The sequence below is a fragment of the Lontra canadensis genome, unplaced genomic scaffold (genome assembly GCF_010015895.1).
Source record: "Lontra canadensis isolate GAN:19392208 unplaced genomic scaffold, GSC_riverotter_1.0 scaffold48, whole genome shotgun sequence".
NCBI classification, from domain to species: Eukaryota; Metazoa; Chordata; class Mammalia; order Carnivora; family Mustelidae; genus Lontra; species Lontra canadensis.
Genome location: NW_022631042.1, coordinates 11,130,823 through 11,144,298, shown reverse-complemented (window position 1 = coordinate 11,144,298; position 13,476 = coordinate 11,130,823). Strand labels below are relative to the sequence as shown.

Genomic DNA, 13,476 nt, shown 5'->3' with positions numbered 1-13,476 from the left:
CCTGGCCTCGGCCCGGGGAGGGAGCGGCCGGCGCCCGAGAAGCCTTTCCTGGAGAGCTGCTCCGACCGCAGAGCGCCGCCGCGTCGCTCCTTCTCCTCTCAATTTTAAAAAGCCAGCCGGCGTTGAGCGTCTTTACTCATAGATTTGTGGCTTCACTCTTCCTTTTGAGCAAGAGATACTCGGTGGTATTTGTGGTCTTCCAGGGGATGGTAGTCCATGATTTTCTTTAGAATCACGAACATCTCTGGTTCTGTTTCCTTTGGGGGACTACCCTGCAGCGTTCCTAGGCTTTCTCCTTCCTGTCCACCTTGGTCTCTGCCTGGTGAATTTCAGGCTCTCTATGAAAACTGACCGAAGGGTTACTTCTGACAGGATTTTTGTTCACTCAAGATGGACTATAACTTGAAAGTATTATCAGGGTCTCAAAATGTGGATCTCCATATAATAATGCCTTAAAAATTATTACAGTGATAGAAAAAAATGCTTATTAAGGACTTATTAACTGGTGGGTAAAAATCTGATATTGGGTTCTTAAGACGTTAAAACAGAATGGATGTGGTACTTTGAGATGCTTTACAAAGTTAATGCTGGCTTTCAAGTCAGGGCCTTAAATTTGGGATTTGCTTTGAATGTTGGAAGATTAAGCCCATGAGTAAGGAGAACTGTAACGTTTAAGATCCTCAGTATTGGGTTTTAAAAAACAACTTTAAATTCGAAGCATTTATTTTCACATAGTGCATTATGTTTAGAAATGTAAAAAGGAATTGAAAAAAGCATGTCCCCAATTTTGGGAATGGCTCTGTGTGTGTGTGTGTGTGTGTACGCACATATGTATGTATAATATGTTTGTGTGTATGTTATAGGTAGACATACGTGTTGAAAAACCCTTTTAGTTAACTAAGTCAACATGTGTTTCATATTTTCGTATTTCAGGGTATGATTTTCCTAATGGCCAAGAGCCTTTTTTGATGTGCTGCAGTTTGGATTTATGTGGCATGTTTATAAAGAATTAGTGTATATCCACAATATCCAGTTTTCACTCTAAGAGATTAACGTTCCAGATTCTTCCATTGTCTTCTGTATTTATGTGATAAGGTTTGAGGGAAAAGCCCCCAGGCAATGGCTGAGTAAATTAGTTGGACTGCAGGGTAATTAACAAGAGGAGACCAGCCCAATTACATAACTGATAAATGCAATGCCATTTTTTGCTTAATTCTTTGAATTAAGACATTCTAAAGGAACGCTCGATATGATTTATCCATGTGTTCAACAAGTATTTGCACACCTTTCCTTGGAGATGGTGATAGAGTTTTGAACAAGACAAAGCTCCTCATGAACGTTACATTCTGTGGGTATTGGGGGTATTACGTGCCCTGTGTACCCTTTATCCAGATTTCCCCTTCTTGTCAAAGATGATGACAGATCAGGATGGCATATTCAGATGGTGCTATGCTATGAGATAGGGACAACATTAAGATGGGATACTTTAAGTAACAGTGGTAGGTGACATTTGAACCCAGTGCCAGGCACCATGCTGATAGCTTTACTGCCTCTTACCCTGTGACAACACTACGGTAGACACTGTTTTTGATCACCATTTTACAGATGGGCAAGCAACATGCTTGGCTGCAGAGTTGAATATAGGTAGCCTGGGACTTGAGTCCACACTCAGCTCTCTGAAGAGGTGACATTTGACCAGAAACTAGAATGAGGAGCAGGAGATGGGAGTGTGGCAGAGGCCTTGGGGAGGAATGGGTAGCAATGTTGGAGGACCCCAAAGGTCAGGGTCACTGGAGTGTTTTGGGAGAAGACTGTGACAGGGGAGGTCGAGAGTGGGTAGGGCCCTGCCCTGTAGGGTGTCCGGGGGCTTACCGATGGGACTGACAGGATCAGTTCCTGTTTTAAAAGAGCACGGGTTGTCTGTGGAGAGTGGCTTGTCAGGGGTAGAGAAGAAGTAGAGGCTGGGAGCTGGCCTTCTGTCTGAGGGAAACCATGGTGACTTGGTTCAGGTTGCAAGCAGTGGTGTCAGAAGTGGTGGAAGGGGCTTCAGGGACGGCTGGTCTGAGGAGAAGTCCTGATTTTTATAGTCAGCCCTGAGGAAGGTGATAGTCACACAGTTAGCTGTGTTTGGACCAGAATTCAGGTCTCCTGATGCCCAGTGTTTTTGTTTTTTGATTAATTCTCCAGAGGAGGAAAAAGAGTAATAGGTCTAATTTGAAACCATATAAATATAATGACTGGCAAACCTAAATTATGTGACAACATGGGCCTGGGTTGATGTAATATGATATGCTTTTGTCATTATCTACTTGTATACGCAAGCTGGCTCTTCATTCATTTCATTCAGTGAGCTTTTATGAATTGAGCCAGTTCCTGGAGGCTACTTTTTTAGTATGCTGGAATTTGTAATTGTCAGGAATAGCATTAAGATTTCTCTATTTAGCTGAGTCAAAATTTTAATCTTGTCAGATCATTCCAGTGAGTTTAGTTTGCTAATTATTAATTGAGCTGCTTTGTGAGTAACAGGCAGCAGGGAAGGACTGCAGTGTCAATTCAATCATGAATCTTAAGAATTAGCTAAATCATATGGCTTGGGAGAGTGTTGCTTTGGGGCATGAGTGAATGAATGTATGTATAAAAATTTTTTTAAAATATTTTATTTATTTGACACAGAGAGAGACACAGCCAGAGAGGGAACACAAGCAGGGTGAGTGGGAGAGCGAGAAGTGGGCTTCCTGCTGAGCAGAGAGCCGCCAGATGTGTGGCTCGATCCCAGGACCTTGGGATCATGACCCGAGCTGAAGGCAGACGCTTAACAACTGATCCACCCAGGCACCCCATGTACAAAATTTTTAAGCATCTTTATTTTTTTTTTAACGCATGTAACTTTTTCATTAAGATGTAATTCATGTACTGTAAGATTTATCTTTTCAAGTGTATAATTTGCTGGTTTTTAGTATATTCACAACGTTGTGGAACCATCACAATGATTAATTCCACAACATTTGCATCCTCCCCTCCCCCAAGAATAAACCCCATACTTTTTAGCAGCCATGCATCATTTTTCCCTGCTCCCAACTTATTTTCTGTCTCTATGAATGTACCTATTCTGCGTATTTCATATAAATTCTGTCATCTTGTGTGTGGTTTCTTTCACTTAGCATAACACTTTCAAGGTTCATCCATGTTGAGACATGTATTAGTACTTCATCCTTTTTTTTTCTTAAAGATTTTATTTATTGATGACAGAGAAAGATAGCAAGAGAGGGAACACAAGCATGGGGGACCTGGAGAGGGAGAAGTAGGCTTTTTGCTGACCAGGGAGCCCGATATGGGGGCTTGATCCCAGGATGCTGGGCTTATGACCTGAGCCACCCAGGCGCCCAGTACTTCATACTTCTGTAGTGCCAAATAATGTTACATTGTATTGATATGCCGTGTTTTATTTATCCATTCATCCATTGATGGACATTCAAGTTCTTTCCACTTTTTGACTATAAATTATTATAGTCCAATTATTTTAAAAAATATTTATTTTAGAGAGAGAGTGGTTGTGAGCAGGGAGAGAGGGAGAGAATCTCAGGCAGAACCCGTGCTGAGCATGAAGCCCCTTGTGGGACTTGATTTGACTCTGAGATCACAACCTGATCCAAAACCAGGAGTCGGACCCCCAACCCACTGTGTGCTCCAGGTGCCCCCAACTCCTTTTTTTTTTATATTTAAATATTTCATTTTGAAATCGGGGACTCTTAAGAGGTTGCAAAAATGATACTGAGTTCCCTGTGTACCCTTTATCCAGCTTTCCCCTAGTGGTGATATCTCACATAACCATAGAACATTCCCAAAACCAGGGAATTGACATTGCCACCATGATGCTATTAACTGAAATAAAGTTTCACTGGTTTTTATTCGTACTTTCTGTGTGTTGTTCTCTTAGATGGATCACTTGTTTAGATGAATGTGGTCATCACCAGGGTTAGGATGCCAAACTGCTTCACCACCACAGAGAAAGTTCCTCTTATTACCCTTTTAGAGTCTGACCCTGCCCTCAGCCCTCACCCTGGACAGCCGAGCACTGATCTCGCCACTTTGAGACTGTTACATAAGCGGAGTTACACACTATGTAACTGTTGGAGACTTTCTTTTCTCACTCTGCTCAGTGCCTTTGAGACTCCTCAGTGTTGTTTATCAGTAGCTCATTCCTTTTTACTGCTTAATAGTATTTCATGGTGTGGATGTACCACAGTTTATGTATCCATTGATCTGCTGAGGGACATTTAGATGGCTTCCAGTTCTTGATTCTTTTTTTTCTTTTTTTTTTTTTTTAGATTTTATTTATTTATTTGACAGAGATCACAGGTAGGCAGAGAGAGAGGGGGAAGCAGGCTCCCTGCTGAGCAGGCGCCCCCCCACCCCCCAGTTCTTGATTCTTAAGGATAAAGCTGCTGAACATTTGTGTACAGGTTTTTATGTGAACATGTTTCCATTTCTGTAAGATAAATATCCAAGAGAATGTTTTCTGGAGGACTTATGTTTGTACTTTGGCTTTCTAGGGAGTTAGCAACTTGGTCTCTTGATGTGTATCTTTCTCTCTCTCTCTCTCTTTTTTCCTCTGTAGGATATCTGTGATCTGTGTGTATGCTATTGGTGATGGGATTCTTTGCTGGATCCTTTGGGCTTTTAACTTTCTGTTGGTGGGTGGATCCTATAGGTTATTGCTTGGCTCTGTTCTGTAGTGTAGGTTCTGACTGCTACAGGAATGATTGGCATGGGATTGGTGGCATTGGGTCAGTAAATCACAGGTGAGACAATTTAGGAATGCTGTCATGCAAGTTGATATTTTTATTGGGTAAACCTCAACCTGACTCTCCTGGAGTATAAATTCAAGCTCACAAACCCATGACCTTGGAATACCTCCCATAGAAGGTAATCACTTATTTTTGACTTCTTGGGTTGTTACATATTGTTTACTCTGCAAATATTTTTGCTTACTACAACACAATTCAATATAACAAACACATATGAAGCAAATTCTTAGGGCTAGGCAGTGTGTTGTATGCTAGGAAGATTAAGATAAATAAAGCCCAGTTCTAACCGGAGAGTAGGAGAGACATGTGTGTCTCATGGTCAGTAGACCGTGGTGGGACACTGTGATAAGCACTGTGATTTAGGTGCAGTGGTGCTTTGATTGGTAAGTGAAGGCTTTAGGAAGAGATCTTGTTTAATTTTAGCACTACTGTTATTCTAATGAAATAGCTTTTTTAAAAATTTTTAAAAAAATTTTTTAATGATTAGAAGTAAGTAATATGGTCTTGGTGGAAAATTCAGACAGTACAGAACAATTTAAAGAAATAAATATCAGTTGTAGGTCCACCAGTTACTTTGGTGTATTATCCTTTTGCTTGTGCATATTTTTTCTCCATCTTTATTGAGATATAGTTGCTGTATAACATGTAAATTTGAGGTGTGCAACATGATAATTTCATGCATGTGAAATGTGAAATGACTGCCACAGTAAGGTTCGTTAACACCTCCATTCTCTTATATAATTACCATTTTGTGTGTGTGTGGTGGTAACAGTTAAGGTCTACTCTCTTAATAACTTCCAGGTATATGATACAGTACTGGTAATCATAGTCTACTTGTGCATTTTTTTGTTAGTTTTTTTAAGAAATTGAGGTATAGGGTATATATGTATGTGTATAGTAAAATGTACTATTTCTGAGTGAAGTGCCCTGAGTTTGATGATTTTTCATGTATTCGTACACTTGTAACCACCACCCAGATCAAGATACACAGCCTTCCGGTACCTGCCTCACAAGGTTGGTTCCTCAGGCCTCTCCCCAGTCTGTACCCTGCCACCTAGAGATGACCACTGTGCTCACATCTGCATTATTGATTACTGGCCTGTTGTTGAACTTCATATCAAGAACACTCTTGTGTTTGGCCTCTGTGAGGTTTGTCCATGTTGTTGCAGGTACCAGTAGTTCACTGTTGACTGCTCTGTACTATTCCATCGGATGACTATATCACAGTTTGTCTATTCTGTTGATGAGTAGTTTTTTCTTCAGTTTTTGGTCATTATGCATAAAGCATTCTGAATAATTCTGCATAAGGAATAAAGCATTATGAATAAGGTTTCTTTTTAAAGACGTGCTCACTACCATACCATTTGTAACTGATGGTAATTTTTTTTTTTTTAAGATTTTATTTATTTATTTGACAGACAGAGATCACAAGTAGGCAGAGAGACAGAGAGAGAAGGGGAAGCAGGCTCCACACTGAGCAGAGAGCCCGATGAGGGACTTGATCCCAGGATGCTGGGATCATGACCTTGAGCCAAAGGCAGAGGCTTTAACCCACTGAGCCACCCAGGTGCCCCGATGGTAATATTTTTTTTTAAGATTGATTTATTTGGGAGAGAGAGAGTGAGCTGGGGGAGAGGCAAAGGGAGAGGGAAAAAGGGAAAACCTTCAAGCAGACTGCTGAGAGTGGAGCCTCATGAGGGAAGTGGTGGTAGTGGCTCGATCACACGACCCTGAGATCATGACCTGAGCTGAAACCAAGAATTGGACGGTCAACTGCCTGAGCCAGGCAGCTATAAACATTCTTGTACATGCCTTTTTGTGGATGTTTGCATTCATTTGTCTTGGAGATAAGCCCTTGCAGTAGAATTGCTAGATTACAGAATAGGTATTATTCTGTGTTAGTAGTAAGGGCAAAGTTAGTAGTGTTAGTAGTAAGGGCAAAGATATTTTTCTCCCATCTTTATTATGAGATAGTTTTGATTGGACTTCTTACTCTCACACCAGCAATGTATGACAGTTTCAGTTGCTTTTTATCTTTGCCACATTTGATAGAGTCATTCTTTTTACTTATTTATTGATTTATTTATTTTTTAAGATTTTATTTATTCATTTGACAGACAGAGATCACAAGCAGGCAGAGAGGCAGGCAGAGAGAGAGGAGGAAGCAGGCTCCCTGCTGAGCAGAGAGCCCAATGCGGGGCTCGATCCCAGGACCCTGAGACCATGACCCGAGCCGAAGGCAGTGGCCTAACCCACTGAGCCACCCAGGTGCCCCTATTTATTTATTGTATTATTAGCCCCAGGGGTACAGGTCTGTGAATCGCCAGGTTTACACACTTCGCAGCACTCACCATAGCACATACCCTCCCCAATGTCCATAATCCCACCACCCTCTCCCTACGCCCCTCTCCCCAGCAAACCTCAATTTGTTTTATGAGATTAAGAGTCTCTTATGGTTTGTCTCCCTCCCGATCCCATCTTGTTTCATTTATTCTTTTCCTACTCCCCAAACCCCCCATGTTGCATCTCCACTTTCTCATATCAGGGAGATCATATGATAGTTGCCTTTCTCCGATTGACTTATTCACTAAGCATGATACCCTCTAGTTCCATCATGTCATCGCAAATGGCAAGATTTCATTTCTTTTGATGGCTGCATAGTATTCCATTGTATACATATACCACATCTTCTTTATCCATTCATCTGTTGATGGACATCTAGGTTCTTTCCATAGTTTGGCTCTTGTGGACATTGCTGCTATAAACATTCAGGTGCACGTGCCCCTTCGGATCACTACATTTGTATCTTTAGGGTAAATACCCAGTAGTGCAATTGCTGGGTCATAGGGTAGCTCTATTTTCAACTTTTTGAGGAACCTCCATGCTGTTTTCCAGAGTGGTTGCACCAGTTTGCATTCCCACCAACAGTGTAGGAGGGTTCCCCTTTCTCCGCATCCTTGCCAGCTTCTGTCATTTCCTGACTTGTTAATTTTAGCCGTTCTGACTGGTGTGAGGTGGTATCTCATTTGTGGTTTTGATTTGTATTTCCCTCATGCCGAGTGGTGTGGAGCACTTTTTCATGTGTCTGTTGGCCATCTGGATGTCTTCTTTGCAGAAATGTCTGTTCATGTCCTCTGCCCATTGATTGATTGGATTATTTGTTTTTTTGGGTGTTGAGTTTGATAAGTTCTTTATAGATTTTGGATACTAGCCCTTTATCTGATATGTCATTTGCAAATATCTTCTCCCATTCTGTTAGTTGTCTTTTGGTTTTGTTAACTGTTTCCTTTGCTGTGCAAAAGCTTTTGATCTTGATGAAGTCCCAATAGTTCATTTTTGCCCTTGCTTCCCTTGCCTTTGTCGATGTTCCTCGGAAGAAGTTGCAGTGGCTGAGGTCGAAGAGGTTGCTGCCTTTGTTCTCCTCAAGGATTTTGATGGATTCCTTTCTCACATTGAAGTCCTTCATCCATTTTGAGTCTATTTTCGTGTGTGGTGTAAGGAAATGGTCCAGTTTCATTTTTCTGCATGTGGCTGTCCAATTTTCCCAACACCATTTGTTGAAGAGGCTGTCTTTATTCCATTCTTTCCTGCTTTGTTGAAGATTAGTTGACCATAGAGTTGAGGGTCTATTTCTGGGCTCTCTATTCTGTTCCATTGATCTGTGAGTCTGTTTTTGTGCCAGTACCATGCTGTCTTGATGATGACAGCTTTGTAATAGAGCTTGAAGTCTGGAATTGTGATGCCACCAACTTTGGCTTTCTTTTTCAATATTCCTCTGGCTATTCGAGGTCTTTTCTGGTTCCATACAAATTTTAGGATTATTTGTTCCCTTTCTTTGAAAAAAAAAGGTATGGGATTTTGATAGGGATTGCATTAAATGTGTAGATTTCTTTAGGTAACATAGACACTTTCACAGTATTTGTTCTTCCAATCCATGAGCATGGAATATTTTTCCATTTCTTTGTGTCTTCCTCAATTTCTTTCATGAGTACTTTATAGTTTTCTGAGTAGAGATTCTTTGCCTCTTTGGTTAGGTTTATTCCTAGGTATCTTATGGTTTTGGGTGCAATTGTAAATGGGATTGACTCCTTAATTTCGATAGAATCATTCTTTTTAATTTTGGCTCTTCTAGGTATATATTGATACCTCTTTTTGGTTCTGTTTTGTATTTTTCTGAGTGATGGTGTTGAACATCTCTTGATATGTTTATTGGTCATTTGAATTTCCTATTTTGTGAAGGGCTTGTTTTGTCTTTTTCCCTTTAAAAAAAGATACTGGGTTTCAAGTCTTTTTTTCTTGTAGAAGATTATGACACTTTTATTGAGATACAATTTACATACCATCAAATTCATTTGCTTAAAGTGTACAATTCAGGAGTTTTTAGTAGATTTATAGTTATGTTAAACGGATTCTTGGAGAGCCAGTACTAGTTTGCCAAGTAAGAAGAGGAGGCAGGGTGAGCGTCTTCCAGGCAGAAGGAGTGTTGCAGCTGGTGTAAACGGCATGCTTGTATTTCCAGACTGTTAAGCAGGTAGGAAAGGCTAGGGTGCAAAGTGTGGTGACCGATGAGTGGAGCTCATCTGTCTGAGGAAGTTGACAAGGGACTGGGGAGCTGTTCAGACGCACAGGTTGAGATTTTTAGAAAGATTACTCTAGCCACTGTGTGGAGAAGGCCTTAGAAGCCAGGAGATCTATTAGGAGGCTATTAGAGGAGGCTTCTGGAGACTGATGGGTATTAAGGAAGCAGTAGAATTAATTGAATTTAGTGTCCAGTTTAATGTGGGAGTTGGGTGGGAGGATGAATCCCAAGTTTCTGAATTAGCAAAATTTATGGATGGTGTTGTCATTCCTCAAGACAGAAAATCCAGAGCCAGTTTGGGAAAAGCTAATGATGGCTGGCTCTGGTTAGGCTGTTAGAGGTGTCTGCGTGAGTCCAGTTAGAGATGCTAGTCAGTGTTTGCAGCTGGAGCACTGGGAAGAGCTGTGGTTGGGAGATGTGTATTGGGAGTTGTTAGGAATAGCTGTTGGAGGCTGCTGGTTGAAGGTGTGAGTGTGAACAGAAGAAAGCCACAGGTGGGATTGGTAAAGGAGGAGCCAGAGAGGCGAACCAGGAGAAAGGTGATTCACGGAGACCAGAGTCACAGTATGCAAAAAAGTCCAGGAGATGAGCCCTAATCTTGGCCTTTGATTTTGGCAGATAGGGGGGTCATTAGACACCAGTGCTTTTAGATCAGTGAATGAGATGACAGGACACTGGAGTCCTTTTTTTTTTTTTTTTTTTTTTTTTTTCTTGTTCACCTTTTAGAAGAGTACTCCTTGGAACATCTGGTGGTATAGTCACTTAAGTGGGGGATTCTTGGTTTTGGCTCAGGTCATGATCTCAGGGTCGTGAGATTGAGCCCTGCCTCAGGCTGCATGTTTATTAGCAAGGGCGTCGGCTTAAGACTTTCTCTCCCTCTCCTTCTGCCTCCTCCCTTCAAATAAATAGATACTTCTAAAAAAAAAAAAAAAAAAAGAGATTACTCCTCGAATAAACTTTGTGTGAAGGAGAAAAGGTTGAGGAAGTGGTTCTTGAGAAGTGGGTCATCTCCTCCACGCCCCCCTCCCCACCCCACCCTGCTTACCATGCAAGCAGATGGTGAGGAGTCTGTAGAAAGGGAGAGGTTGAAAATACTGGCATGTGGGATTTTGGAGCAGAAACCCCGAGTTGACAGGAAGGGGGAGAATCAGAGACAGATTTGCTTAAGACATGAGTATGGGGACTTTCCCTGAGATGAGGAAGGCTATAGGTTGCATGTTTTAAAAAACATGTTCCTAGACCTTGCTGGAATGTTACATAATACATTATATAGGTACTGTATTATCTTTGGAAAATTAAAAAAAACTGGAATGGAGTAATGTCTGGCCCCCCCAAAACTAGAGTGAAGTAACGTCCGGCCCTCAGGGTTGTGGACCTGTGGTAAGTGCGGGAAAGTTTGGCTGTTAATAGGTTTCTGGCGTTAAAGCTGTCCTGTTTTTCCTCAGTGACATATCCAGCTGTCCCAGCTGTGTTGGATTTCAGTGTAGAGTGTATTCACTTCTCTGTCTGCTCTAGTTCCATGTTGTTTTAATTGCTGTAGTTTCAGATACACTTTACAGGTGTTTGGTAGGCCAGAAGCTCTCTTCCATCTCCCATACACACCTTGTTACTCTTGTTTTCAGAATTTTGGGGGCAATTCTTGCATATTTATTTATTAAGATCGCATTTCTAAGTCCCTCCCCCAGTTTGCTTTTGCTCTTTGGTTTGAGGTAATTGAATTTGTAGATTAATTTAGGGAAACCTGACAAGTCTTGAATTAGAAATACATTTTTAAAAGCGACTTTATTTATTTTTGATTTTCTTTTTTAAGTAAGTTTTGTGCTCAGTGTGGCACTTGAACTCAAAACCCAAGATCAGGAGTCACATGCTCTGCTGACACCCCTAAAAAGGTGACTTTAAAAATATTATGTACCAGGGGCGCCTGGGTGGCTCAATTGTCAAGTGTCTGCCTTTGGAGCAGGTCATGATCCCTGGGTCCTGGGATTGAGCACCACATCCTGCTCCCTGCTCAGTGGGGAGTCTGCTTCTCCCTCCCCCACTCCCCTTGCTTGTGCTCTCTCTTGCTATGTCAAATAAATAGATGAAATCTTAAAAAATGCAGTTTAAAAAAAAAGTTTTAATAGGGCCCCCAGATTTTTGACACCAAATCTTGGGTTCTGTTTAAAAAAAAACAAAAACAACACACACACACAAAAACACACAAAAACCCAGAAAACAAAAACAAATACAAAAGTCTTTACCTGACTTGTTGCCAGATTTTTGAGCTTGTGGCCTGCCTTGATTTCAGGAGTATTATCAGCCAAGGTTAAAGGTAGCACGGTCTACCTTTAAGACTTCGGAGGTGTTAGAGTAACTTGTGTGGACAGGTATTAACAAGAGAATTTTTTATTTCTTTGTTTTGATGGGGGTATTGTCTGGTATGTCTCCATGGGAACATTTCAGGTTGAATTTGTTTTGTAAGATACCTTATGTCTATGAATATAAGACACCCTTGATTATAAGTCTCCTAATTCCCCAGTGAGAAGATTAAGATTGTCTACAACTTGAATATATAAATCTGAGATATAGATGGAATAGTCAAATGTTTACTTATGATATTTAATTCCTAAAGTTAATTACACATACATTTAAATTCATAAGTGAATTTATACATCACTTTAGGAATATCTCTTTTCTGTGTCTCTATCAAATAAATAAAAAAAACTTTAAAAAAAGGAATGTCTCTTTTCCTCTTAGTTTTGTGAATTTTTTTTTTTTTTTTTAAGATTTTACTTATTTATTTGACAGAGACACAGCAAGAGAGGGGACACAAGCAGGGGGAGTGGAAGAGGGAGAAGCAGGCTTCCTGCCGAGCAGGGAGCTCCATGCAGGGCTTGATCCCAGAACCCTGGGATCATGACCTGAGCTGAAGGCAGACACCCAACAACTGAGCCACCTCGTGAAGCAGTTTTATTGAGACATTTCATATTTGTGACATCCATGACTGTATTAGAAATGCTTTTTGATATACTATACATACAATAATGGTAACTGTGTAAGGTGATGGATGTGTTAATTAACCCGATTGTGATAATTATTTCACAGAAATACTTATGTCATATCATCATGATATATGACTTAAATACATACAACTTCATACCACAATAAAGCTGTTAAAGTTATAAGAATCTTGAAATTGCTATGTCTGAGTAATTGGTTTTGGAGATTGATTATTGTCTTCCTTATTTTATCGATTTACAAAAAAAAAAGTTTTTTAAACGTGTTAAATAAAGAATGCTTTTTGAACCAGTTAATGGTTTTCCAGAGCACATGGTATATGTTTTTTAAAACTTAATTTTTTCCCTAGTTTTATTGAGAAGTAATTGTGTAAGTTTAAGGCATACAGCATGATGGTCCAGTTTGTGTTTGTTGTGAAATGATTGCCACCACAGTTCAGCTAATAATCCATCTTCTCATAAAGATACAAGAAAAAGAAAAGAAAGACAAATTTCTTGTGATGAGAACTCCTTGGATCTACTTTTTTTTCTTTTTAAATATTTTATTTATTTATTTGACAGAGAGGGAGAGAGGGAACACAAGCAGGGAAAGTCGGGGAGGGAGAAGCAGACTCCCTGCTGGGCAGGGAGCTTGATGTGGGGCTCCATCCCAGGACCCAGGGATCATGACCCGAGCTGAAGGCAGACACTTAATGACTGAGCCACCTAGATGCCCCTGGGATCTACTTTCTTAACAACTTTCATGTGTACTGAACGGCGTTGTTGATTATAGTCATCGTGCTATGTCATACGACATCACACTACATTCCCCGTCCTTATTTGTCTTATGACTGGAAGTTAGTACATTTGGCTACCTTCCTCTACTTCTCCTGTCCCCAGCCTCTGGGGATGTGTGGTTATAAGTCCTATCTCTTTAAAAGCTTCATTTTTTAGAACAAGTTTAAATTTACAGGAAAACTGTGAAGATAGTATGAAGAGAGCCTATGATATTTATTTCAGTCTAACCTGAGATGCATCATTCTTGAATCCATACAGGACACTGACACTAGATATTTGATCCAGGCGGCAGCTAACTGCAAAACAATGAGACATT

General features: G+C 40.6%; 1 protein-coding gene across 6 annotated transcripts in view; it reads left to right on the top strand.

Moving 5' to 3' along the window:
- The window catches only part of SRPK2 (SRSF protein kinase 2), a 248,301-nt gene that overhangs the window by 7,508 nt on the left and 227,317 nt on the right, over positions 1 to 13,476 (top strand). The gene's annotated exons all lie outside the window — the stretch shown is intronic.